Source organism: Suncus etruscus, chromosome Y, assembly GCF_024139225.1.
Source record: "Suncus etruscus isolate mSunEtr1 chromosome Y, mSunEtr1.pri.cur, whole genome shotgun sequence".
In the NCBI taxonomy this organism is placed as follows: Eukaryota; Metazoa; Chordata; class Mammalia; order Eulipotyphla; family Soricidae; genus Suncus; species Suncus etruscus.
Genome location: NC_064869.1, coordinates 829,741 through 841,946, shown reverse-complemented (window position 1 = coordinate 841,946; position 12,206 = coordinate 829,741). Strand labels below are relative to the sequence as shown.

The window sequence follows — 12,206 nt, the reverse complement described above, 5'->3', positions numbered from 1 at the left end:
GCCCACTCCCAAGAGTTCAGGCGAATGGACAGGAGACAAACACACAGGGGCAGCATTCACAATTTAACACTATCTGTCTCACTCAACAGGCGTAGTTTCATAGATTTACCCATCCTGGCATCACATACAGAAACTTGACATGTGCAAAGTACTGCCTATAGACAGTTTTCTTTTATGAATCAGTTCTTTGGTGTTCCACCCTTGATAGAGCCTCTGGAAGAACGAATTTTCTAGAGCCTCTTATTTGCCCACTCCCAAGAGGTTCAGGTGACAGGACAGGAGACAGACACACACAGGCAGCACTCAGTATTTTCCCAGCCTGACGTCACAAACAGGGGACCTGACATCTGCAAAGTACTACTTATAGCCGGTTTTCACATCATGAAGCAGTGCCTTGGTGTTCCCGCCCTTGAATGAGCTTCTGGGAGAGCGAGTTTTCTGGAACCACTTTAAGGCCCACTCCCACGATTCAGGCTACAAGACAGACGCACACAGGCAGCACTCAAATATTTTCTCAATTAGACGTCACAAGCAGAGTACCTGTCTTATGAAAAGTAATGGTTATAACTGGTTTTCACGACAGGAAGCAGTTCCTTGCTGTTCTAGCACCGGAATCAGCCTCTGTGAGAGTGAGTTTTCTGGAGCCTCTTTTCAGTCCATTCACAAGAGGATGATGTGGCAGGAAAGGACACAGACACACACAGGCTGCACTCACAATATTTTCCCAATCCGACATCAAAAACAGGGCACCTGACTTCTGCAAACTACAGTTTATAGTCATTTTTCACTGATGAAGCAGTTCCTTGGTGTTCCCTTCTTTGAATGAGACTCTGGGAGAGCGAGTTTTCTGAAGCCTCTTTTCTGCCCGTTCCCAAAAGTTTCAGGCAACAGGGCAGTAGACAGACACAAAAAGCAAGCATTCACAATATTTTCCCAGGAAGACGTTACAAACAGGGTACCTGACTTCTGCAAAGTACTGCATAGAGCCGGTTTGCACTTATGAAGCAGTTCCTTGACGTTCCCTCCGTTTAATAATCCTCTGGGAGAGCTAGGTCTCTGAAGCGTTTTTAAGCCCAATCCCAAGAGTTTTAGGCGAAAAAGCAAAAGAGAGACCCACCCAGGCATTAGTCACAATTTGTTATACTCGGGCTCCACTGAGCAGGCGAGATTTTATAGATTTTTTAATCCTGACATCAGAAACAGGGGAACTGACTCTGTAAAGTGTTGCTTTTAGCCCGTTTTCATGTTACAAGCAGTTTCTTGGTGTTTCCGCCCTTGAATGAGCTTCTGGGAGAGTGCATTTACTGGAGCGTCGTTATGGCCCACTCTCAAGATTTAGGCTACAGGATAGAAGACAGACATACAAGCATCACTCACAGTATTCTTTTAGCCTGTCCTCAAAACAGGGACCTGACTTCTGCATAGTACTGCTTATAGCCATTTTTAACGTTATGAAGCAGTTCTTTGGTGTTGTCTTCCTTGAATCAACCTCTGGGATAGCGAGTTTTCTAAAGCATTTTTTTGGCCTTCCCCTAAGATTCAGGCGACAGGACCAGACGCACACAGGCAGCACTCACAATATTTTCCTAGGAAGGATTCACAAACAGGGAACCTGACTTCTGCAAAGTTTTGCTTTTAGCCCATTTTCCATTACAAGCAGTTCCTTGGTGTTTTCGCCCTTGAATGAACTTCTGGAAAATCTAGTTTTCTGGAGCCTCTTTTTGGCCCACTCCCAAGAGTTCAGGCGAATGGACAGGAGACAAACACACAGGGGCAGCATTCACAATTTAACACTATCTTGTCTCACTCAATAGGCGTAGTTTCATAGATTTACCCATCCTGGTGTCACAAACAGAAACTTGACATGTGCAAAGTACTGCTTATAGCCAGTTTTCTTTTATGAATCAGTTCTTTGGTGTTCCACCCTTCATAGAGCCTCTGGAAGAGCGAGTTTTCTAGAGCCTCTTATCGACCCACTCCCAAGAGGTTCAGGTGACAGGACAGGAGACAGACACACACAAGCAGCACTCAATATTTTCCCAGCCTGACATCACAAACAGGGGACCTGACATCTGCAAACTACTACTTATAGCCGGTTTTCACATCATAAAATACTTTCGTGTTTCACTGAGCAGGCGTAGGTTTGTAGGCTTACCTATCCTGCCATCAAAAACAGGAACTTGACTTTTGCAAAGTGCTGCTTATAGCCAGTTTTCACATCAAGTAGCACTGCCTTGGTGTTCCCGCCTTTGAATGAGCCTCCAGAGAGCGAGTTTTCTGGAGCCTCTTTTCTGCCCATTTCCAAAAGTTTCAGGCAACAGGGCAGTAGACAGACAAAACACAAGGATTCACAATATTTTCCCAGCGTGACCGCACTACAGGTGAACTAACTTCTGCAAACTACTGCCTATAGCCATTTTAAACTTTATTAACCAGTTCCTTTGTGTTTCCACCATTGAATGAGCCTCTGAGAGAGCGAGTTTTTTGGATTCTCTTTAGGCCCATTCACAAGAGGTTCAGGCGACATGGGATAGACACACACAGGCTGACGTGTGTGTCAATATTTTCCCAGCCTACGTCAGAAACATGGGACCCGACTTCTGCAAAGTACTGCTTAAAGCTGGTTTTCATGTTATGAAGCCATTCCTTGGTGTTCCTAACCTTGAATGAAACTTCGGGAGACACCATTGTCTGGAGCCTTTTTTCAGCCAAATCCCAAGAATATCAGGCTACAGCACTGGAGACAGACACACACAAGCAGCACTCACAATATTTTCCCAGCCGAATGTCACAAACAGGTGCCTGACTTATGAAAAGTAATGCTTATAGGTGGTTTTCGCATTATGAAGCAGTTCCTTGGAATTCTCGCACCTGAATCAGCCTCTGGGATAGCGAGTTTTCTGGAGCCTCTTTTTGGTCCACTCTTAAGAGTTTCAGGTGACAGGGGAAGAGACAGACACACATGGGCAGTACTCACAATGTTTTTCCAGCCTTACGTCACAAACAGGGGACTTGACTGCTGCAAAGTACTGCTTATAGCCGGTTTTCACGTCATGAAGCAGTTTCCTGGTGTTCCTGCCCTTGAATGAGCCTCTGGGAGAGCAAGTTATTGGAGCCTCTTTTCGGTCCACTTTCAAGAGTTTTAGGTGACAGAACAGAAGACAAACACACACAGGTATCACTCACAATATTTTCCCAACCTGACATCACAAACAGGGGATCTGGCTTCTGCAAATTACTGCTTATAGACGGTTTCACATTATGAAGCAGTTTCTTTGTTTTCCCGCTTTTGAATGAGCATCTGGGAGAGCAAGTTTTCTGGAGCCTCTTTTCGGCCCACTCCCAAGAGTTTCAGGCGACAGGACAGGAGATAGACACACACAGGCAGCACTCACAATTTCTCACGTTCAGGCCCCACTAGGCAGGTGTTGTTTCGTATATTTTTCCAGCCTGTCATCACAAACAGGGAACCTTACTTCTGCAAAATACTGCTTATAGCCTTTTTTCACTTTATGAAGTAGTTCCTTGGTGTTCCCACCCTTGAATGAGCCTCTGGAAGACTGAGTTTCCTGGAGCCTTATTTTGGCCCACTCCAAGAGATTTAGGTGACAGGATTGGAGACAGACAGTCACTATCGCTACTTACAATTTCTCAGGGTCGGGCCTCCTTGTTTTTATTTTCTATTTTCTATTATTTCTTCCTATTTCTTCTTGCGTTTTCTTCTTTCTCCTATTTCTTCTTCTTCTTCTTCTTCTTCTTCTTCTTCTTCTTCTTCTTCTTCTTCTTCTTCTTCTTCTTCTTCTTCTTCTTCTTCTTCTTCTACTTCTTCTTCTTCTTCTTCTTCTTTCTTCTCTTCTCTTTATCCTCAATTTAATCTATGTTAAATAAGCCCACACTCTCAGTTTTTCTTTAGGAAAGTCACCTCATTGCATAAAATGTGTCAGATGATTAAAATAGGGTGTCCTCTTATAGACCTCACTACCATATTTCTTAATCCTCTTGTTGTGAAATCTGTACTTATGATAAAATACTTTAGCTACTATCTAATCTTGTAACCTCACCTTGCAAAGCCACTCTCTTTATTGATGAAATGTCCAGATATTAGAAAACTATCCAACTCCAATGCACTGCCACATTTTTTAATTTTTAACTTATTTTTATTGTATTTACTTTTCTTTCTTTTCTTTTCTTTCTTCTATTTTGTGTTACTGTTTTTCTCTTAATTTATATCTTAAGTATTTATTCATATTCTCTTTTTTTGTTTTTTGGAGTCACACCCAGCAGCAATTAGGGGCTACTCCTAGATCTACACTCAGAAATTTCCCCCGGCAGGCTTGGTTGACCACATGGAATGCCTAGATTCGAACCACTGTCTTTCTGCATGCAGGACAAATGCCTTACCGCTGTGCTATCCCTCCAGCCCCTATTTATCTTACCTTAATTCCTTAAGAGCTTAGACCCAGGATATGAGGGTCCACCACCAACATCTTAAGAATAGATTTCTAATATCTGTTTATATGTGGACATAAGTTTGTATACAGTGGTTTCTCTCTGTTGCCAAACTTAAATTGTAAACAAGCCATATCTACAGTGTATATGGCCCCTCATATATTATCCCACCTCCTCCCTTTAGAAATCTTTCTATCTTATCATCTCCCAATCCTAATTCGTTATCCATCCTTATTTAAGCCTCTTTGCCATCAGTTGTTTACTCATTAGGCACTGAGACTGATCTCTTGTCCCAATAAGCTACCACCCAGCTCCCAAAGTGAAAAGACAACGTCTCAATCCCATATTTCATTCCCTGGCAAGAAACTACAACCAACACATGAGCTGACTCAAGATATGTGGCCCGACCTCTAACACCCTCCCAATGTTGACTGTTGCATGCTACCAGATACAGCTCAATAAGGACCCCCTAGTCCAAGGACAGTACCTAATCCCTTAATATTGCAAATAATTTCTCAAACTCAATAAGACTATGTGTAGTGTGTGAGGAAAAGTGCCCTGGAATTCACCCCACACAAAAATATCACAAAAGCTTTAAGGGTGATGCCTGTTTTTCCTTTGTATGTTTAAAATCTCTATAATAATGCCTCAGTGTGTTTTTACCAAACATAAAGCTATTCTCATCCATCATTTTTCTTTAATTACTTTTTATAAATTCATTGTTATTTATTTTTTTTTATTTTACATGAATATGTATTTTCTGAATTTCACCTGTTTTGGTTCTACTTGATACAAAAACCTAGAAGAAGAAAAAGTCTTGTTTGGGATAAAAACTCAGGTCAAAATAAGGGCACAGAGATTGTGAAGCCTGGTCATTGACTCCTTTCTAAACCAGAAATATGACACCATTCCCTTTAAAATAGGCATACTAAAAAAGGCAAAATTTTATGCACAGAAAAACGACATTGTATACTATATATAAGAACCCTTACTTTTTATAATTCAGGGCTTCTTTCAGGCTGAAAATGTGTCATGTGGAACCAACTTAGATTCCATAAAATTTGACAGTGATTGTCCAAACCCGAAACCTAGATCCCAAATGTAAAACAAATAAAGCTCCTTGCAACAACAACAGAAACCAAATTGACACTGAGAAATTCCTAATACTGCTCTGGCACCAACTTGAGCCATTTTGATATTACATCCTGACAATGAGAAAATGGCTACAACTTGATCTAAGAGCAGGTTGCTCTATCACATTACATAATGGTAAGATAAAATCAAAAGAAATTTCAGCCTTTTATCTGGGTAACACCTGCGATCTCTAACTATAAAATACTGACTTTGACAACCAAAGTTGGGCAGAACTTATCCAGGGACAAGTAAGAAAGATCGTAGCCTAGGCGTCGGCCTAAGATTTCTAAAAAAATTAAGATATCATGCTCACTTCGGCAGCCCATATACTAAAATTGTTCCAATTCTATTGGAACAATTTTATATATACATATATATATATATATATATCCGAGAATATTAGCATGGCCCCTGTGCAAGGATGATACGCAAATTCGTGAATTGTTCCATATTATTTAAAAAATTAAGATGTCAAATTCCAGAGGTCCGACTTTATTTTTTTTTCATTTTTTTATTTAAACACCTTGATTACATACATGATTGGGTTTGGGTTTCAGTCATATAAAGAACACCACCCATCACCAGTGCAACATACCAATCACCAATGTCCCAAGTCGCCCTCTTCCCCACCCGATACCCGCCTGTACTCTAAACAGGCTCTCCATTTTCCTCATACATTCTCATTATTAGGACAGTTCAAAATGTAGTTATTTCTCTAACTAAACTCATCACTCTTTGTGGTGAGCTTCCTGAGGTGAGCTGGAACTTCCAGCTCTTTTCTCTTTTGTGTCTCAAAATTATTATTGCAAGAATATCTTTCATTTTTCTTAAAACCCATAGATGAGTGAGACCATTCTGCGTTTCTCTCTCTCTCTCTCTGACTTATTTCACTCAGCATAATAGATTCCGTGTACATCCATGTATAGGAAAATTTCATGACTTCATCTCTCCTGAGAGCTGCATAATATTCCATTGTGTATATGTACCACAGTGTCTTTAGCCATTTGTCTGTTGAAGGGCATCTTGGTTGTTTCCAGAGTTTTGCTATGGTAAATAGTGCTGCAATGACTATAGATGTAAGAAAAGGTTTTTTTATTGTATTTTTGTGTTCCTAGGGTATATTCCTAGGAGTGGTATAGCTGGATCGTATGGGAGCTCGATTTCCAGTTTTTGGAGGAATCTCCATATTGCTTTCCATAAAATTTGAACAAGACAGAATTCCCACCAGCAGTGGAAAAGAGTTCCTTTCTCTCCACATCCCCACCAACACTGTTTATTCTCATTCTTTGTGATGTTTGCCATTCTCTGTGGTGTGAGGTGGTATCTCATTTTTGTTTTGATTTGCATCTCCCTAATGATTAGTGATGTGGAGCATTTTTTATGTGTCTTTTGGCCATTTGAATTTCTTCTTTGTCAAAGTGTCTGTTCATTTTTTCTCCCCATTTTTCGATGGGATTAGATGTTTTTTCTTGTAAAGTTCTGTCAGTGCATTGTATATTTTGGAGATTAGCCCCTTATCTGATGGGTATTGGGTGAATAGTTTCTCCCACTCAGTGGGTGGCTCTTGTATCCTGGGCAATATTTCCTTTGAGGTGCAGAAGCTTCTCAGCTTAATATATTCCCATCTGTTAATCTCTGCTTTCACTTGCTTGGAGAGTGCAGTTTCCTCCTTGAAGATGCCTGTAATGTCCTGGAGTGTTTTGCCTATATGCTGTTCTATATATCTTATGGTTTTGGGGCTGATATTGAGGTCTTTAATCCATTTGAATTTTACCTTCGTACATGATGTTAGCTGGTGGTCTAAGTTTAATTTTTTGCAAGTGGCTATCCAATTGTGCCAACAGCACTTGTTGAAGAGGCTTTCCCTGCTCCATTTAGGATTTCCTGCTCCTTTATCAAAAATTCGGTGATTGTATGTCTAGGGACAGTTTCTGAGTATTCAAGCCCCTATTCCACTGATCTGAGGGCCTGTCCTTATTCCAATACCATGCTGTTTTGATAACTATTGCTCTGTAGTACAGTTTAAAGTTGGGGAAAGTAATTCCTCCCATATTCTTTTTTCCAATGATTGCTTTAGCTATTCAAGGGTATTTATTGTTCCAAATGAATTTCAAAAGTGCCTGATCCACTTCTTTGAAGAATGTCACGGGTATCTTTAGAGGGATAGCATTAAATCTGTATAATGCCTTGGAAGAGTATTGCCATTTTGATTATGTTAATCCTGCCAATCCATGAGCAGGGTATGCGTTTCCATTTCCACGTGTCATCTCTTATTTCTTGGAGCAGAGTTTTATAGTTTTCTTTGTATAGGTCCTTCATATTTTTAGTCAAGTTGATTCCAAGATATTTGAGTTTGTGTGGCACTATTATGAAGGGGTTGTTTTCTTAATGTCCATTTCTTCCTTATTACTATTGGTGTATAGAAAGGCCATTGATTTTTGTGTGTTAATTTTGTAGCCTGCCACCTTGCTATATGAGTCTATTGTTTCTAGAAGTTTTTTGGTAGAGTCTTTAGGGTTTTCTAAGTAGCGTATCATGTCATCTGCAAACAGTGAGAGCTTGACATCTTCCTTTCCTATCTAGATTCCCTTGATATCTTTTCCTTGCCTAATCGCTATCGCAAGTACTTCCAGTGCTATGTTGAATAGGAGTGGTGAGAGAGGACAGCCTTGTTTGTGCCAGAATTAAGAGGGAAGGCTTTTAGTTTTTCTCCATTGAGGATAATATTTGCCACTGGCTTGTGTTAGATGACCTTAACTATATTGTGGAAGGTTCCTTCCATTCCCATCTTGCTTAGAGTTTTGATCATGAATGATTGTTGGACCTTATCAAATGCTTTCTCTGCATCTATTGATATGATCATGTGTTTTTTATTTTTCTTGTTATTGATGTTGTGTATTACGTTGATAGATTTACGGATGTTAAACCATCCTTGCATTCGTGGGATGAAACTTACTTGATCGTAGTCGATGATCTTCTTAATGAGACATTAAATCCTATTTGCCAGGATTTTGTTGAGGAACTTTGCATCTGCATTCATCAGCAATATTGGCCTGTAATTTTCTTTTTTCGTAGCACCTCTGTCTGGTTTACGTATCAAGGTGATGTTGGCTTTATAAAAGCTATTTGGAAGTGTTTCCGTTTGTTCAATTTCATGAAAAAGTTGTGCCAGGATTGGTAGTAGTTCCTCTTGGAAAGTTTGAAAGAATTCATTAGGGAATCCATCTGGGCTTGGGCTTTTGTTTTTTCGGCAGACATTTCATTATCGTTTTAATTTCATCAATGGTGATGGGGGTGTTTAGATGTGCTACATCCTCTTCCTTCAACCGTTGAAGATTGTAAGAGTCCAAGAATTTATCCATTTCTTCCAGGTTATTTTTAGTGGTGTAGAGTTTCTCAAAGTAGTTTCTGATTACCCTTTGTATCTCTGTCATATCAGTAGTGATCTCTCATTTTTCATACCTAATATGAGTTATCAAGTTTCTCTCTCTCGTTCTTTATTAGGTTTGCCAGTGGTCTATTAATCTTGTTTATTTTTTCAAAGAACCAACTTCTGTTTTCGTTGATCTTTCGAATTGTTTTTTGGGTTTCCACTTCGTTGATTTCTGCTCTCAACTTTGTTATTTTCTTCTTTCTTCCTATTTTTGGGTCCTTTTGTTGAGCACTTTCTAGTTCTATTAGCTGTGTCATTAAGCTACTCAGGTACGCTCCTTCTTCCTTCCAGATGTGTGCTTGCAAAGCTATAAATTTTTCTCTTATTACTGCTTTTGCTGTGTCCCATAAGTTCTGAGGTTTTGTGTATTTATTGTCATTTGTTTCCAGGAACCTATTGATTTCCTTCTTGATTTTATCTCGGACCCACTGGTTATAGAGTATGAGGCTGTTTAACTTCCAGGTGTTAAAGTGTTTCTTCTGAGTCCCTTTGGAATTCACAAATAAATTCAGAGCCTTGTGGTCAGCGAAGATATTCTGCAAAATTTCTATCCTCTTGGTAATATGGAGGTATGTTTTATGTGCCAGCATGTAGTCTATCCTGGAGAATGTCCCATGTACATTGGAGAAGAATGTATATCCAGGTTTCCGGGTATGGAGTGTCCTATATATATCCACTAGGCCTCTTTCTTCCATTTCTCTCCTCAGGTCTAGTATATTCTTGTTGGGTTTCAGTTTGGTTGACCTATCCAGTGTTGACAAAGCCGTGTTAAGGTCCCCCACAATTATTGTGTTGTTATTGTATTATTTTTCATATTTGTCAACAGTTGTATTAAATATTTTGCTGGCCCCTCATTCGGTGCATATATGTTTAGGAGAGTTATTTCTTCCTGCTCTACATACCCCTTGATTAATATAAAATGTCCATCTTTGTCCCTTACAACCTTCCTGAGTATCAAGTTTGCATTCTGATATTAGTATGACCACTCCAGCTTTTTTATTGGTGTTGTTTGCTTGGATAAATTTTCTACAGCCTTTTATTTAGAATCTATGTTTGTTCTGACTATTTAGGTGCGTTTCTTGTAGGCAGCAGAAGGTTGGATTGAGTTTTTTGATCCATTTAGCCACTCTGTGTCCCTTGACTGGTGCATTTAGTCATTGACGTTGAGAGAAAGAATTGTCCTGGGATTTAATGCCATCTTTATATCAAAATTTGGTGTGTCTTTTGGTTATTTTTGTCTTAAATTAGGTCTTTCAGTTTTTCTCGTAAGACTGGTTTTGTGTCTGTGAAGTTTCTGAGTTGTTTTTTTGTCTGTGAATGCATGTATTCTTCTGTCAAACCGGAAAGTGAGTTTTTCTGGGTACAATATTCTCGATGAAGCATTCATTTCATTTAGTCTTGTCACAATATCCCACCACTGCTTTCTGGCATTGGGTGTTTCTGGTGACAGGTTTGCTGTAAATCTCAAGGATGCTTGCTTGAACATAATTTCCCCTTTTGATCTTGCTGTTTTCAGAATTCTGTCTTTATTTGTGGGAATTGTCAATGTGTCTAGGATGTGTCTTGGGGTGGTTTTTCTGGGGTGTCTTTTGGTTGGTACTCTTCGAGAATGCAGGATTTGATTACATATATTCTTTAGCTCTGGATGTTTCTCTTTACTGATGTTCTTGACTGTTGATTCTTCCTGGAAATTTTCTTTCTGGGTCTCTGGGACTCCAATGATTCTTAAGTTGTTTCTGTTGAGCTTATCATAGACTTCTATTTTCATCTGTTTCCATTTTTGACTAATTTTTTCATTTTCTGCTCATTTGCTTTAACCTTTTTGTCCAATATCTCCTGCTGTATGGAATTGTTATGTATCTCATCTTCCATAGCACCAAGTTTATTCTCAGCTTCTGATACCCTGTCACAGAGCTTATCCATTTTGTCATTTACTTTGTTTACTGACTTTTTCTGGCCTGTTAGTTGACATGTTATTTTAGTTTGGCGTTTTGTGATATCTGTCTTGTGTTGTGGTGGTATTCATTGTCTATATGATGCAGGCAGCACACTCCTCTGGCTCCTTCCTTTCTGGATGGGCTGACTTGCCTCTAAGGGAGGGGAGTCCTCCGTGGATGAAGCCTCACACTGGATCAAATCTTAGGCCCGAGCATGCAAAAGAGAAGACAGTCTGGAGAGAAATGCTTGCTTCTGTGATCTAGCACACTTCTTAGTGTGATTTTTTCTTCTTGTTGCGATGGTGTTCTTTTCTTAGAAAGAGCACATGGATACATAACAAAGCGAAGCGGCCGGGCTCTGCTGGAGCCTCTTTTCGGCCAACACCCTAGAGTTTTATGCAAGAGGATAGTAGACAGACATACACAGGTATCACTCACAGTTTTTCACAGTTGGGCCCCACTGTGCAGGTGTAGTTTTATGGATTTTCACAGCCTGATGTAACAAACAGGGGACCCGGCTTCTGAAAAAGCTAGCTGGTTTTTATGTTCTGGAGTCCCGCCCTGAAAATGGCCTCTGGGAGAGCGAGTTTTCTGGAGCCTCTTTTCGGCCCACTCCCAAGTGTTTCACGCAAGAGTACAGTAGACAGACATACATAGGTAGCATTCACAGTTTTTTATAGTTGGGCTCCACTGGGCAGGCGTAGTTTCGTGGATTTTCCCAGACTGATGTCACATACAGGGGACCCAGAGTTCCGACTTTAACAACTGAGACTGAGCAGAACTTATGGAACCATAATGGAAAACAGTATCCTAGGATGCGGCCTAGGAACTGAAAAACCAAGATCATTAATTACAGAAAACTGATTACAACAACAATAGAACAGAACTTCTAGAACAGTAAAGAAAAACTATATCCTAGACTTTATCCTTTGACATGTGCAAATACCAAATTCTTTATCTACAGAGGCATGATTTTATAATTTAAAACTAAGCTGAAAATTTTCTGGAACCATAAAAAGTTCCTGGGGTGTGAAAATAAGCATATAAAAAGCTGCTTGTAGTTGTTCTCATGGAAGTATGCTTCAAGGGCAAAGAAACTCTGACTTCTCTGAGTACTTCATAGGAAAATTCTCCTGTGTTTCTGAATATCTGAAGGTCTCCTCAGAGGCCTACGGAGCACACCCCAAAAAAACTGCATTTTGAGGCTGCCCAGTGAGTAAACTATGGCTGTGGGGGTTGCTGTCCAATAAGCT

At 39.9% G+C, this 12,206-nt stretch overlaps 1 pseudogene; it reads left to right on the top strand.

Annotated features, from left to right (window-relative positions):
• Positions 1 to 5,945: 5,945 nt before the first annotated feature.
• Positions 5,946 to 6,039, top strand: LOC126000420 (uncharacterized; annotated as a pseudogene).
• Positions 6,040 to 12,206: the final 6,167 nt, after the last annotated feature.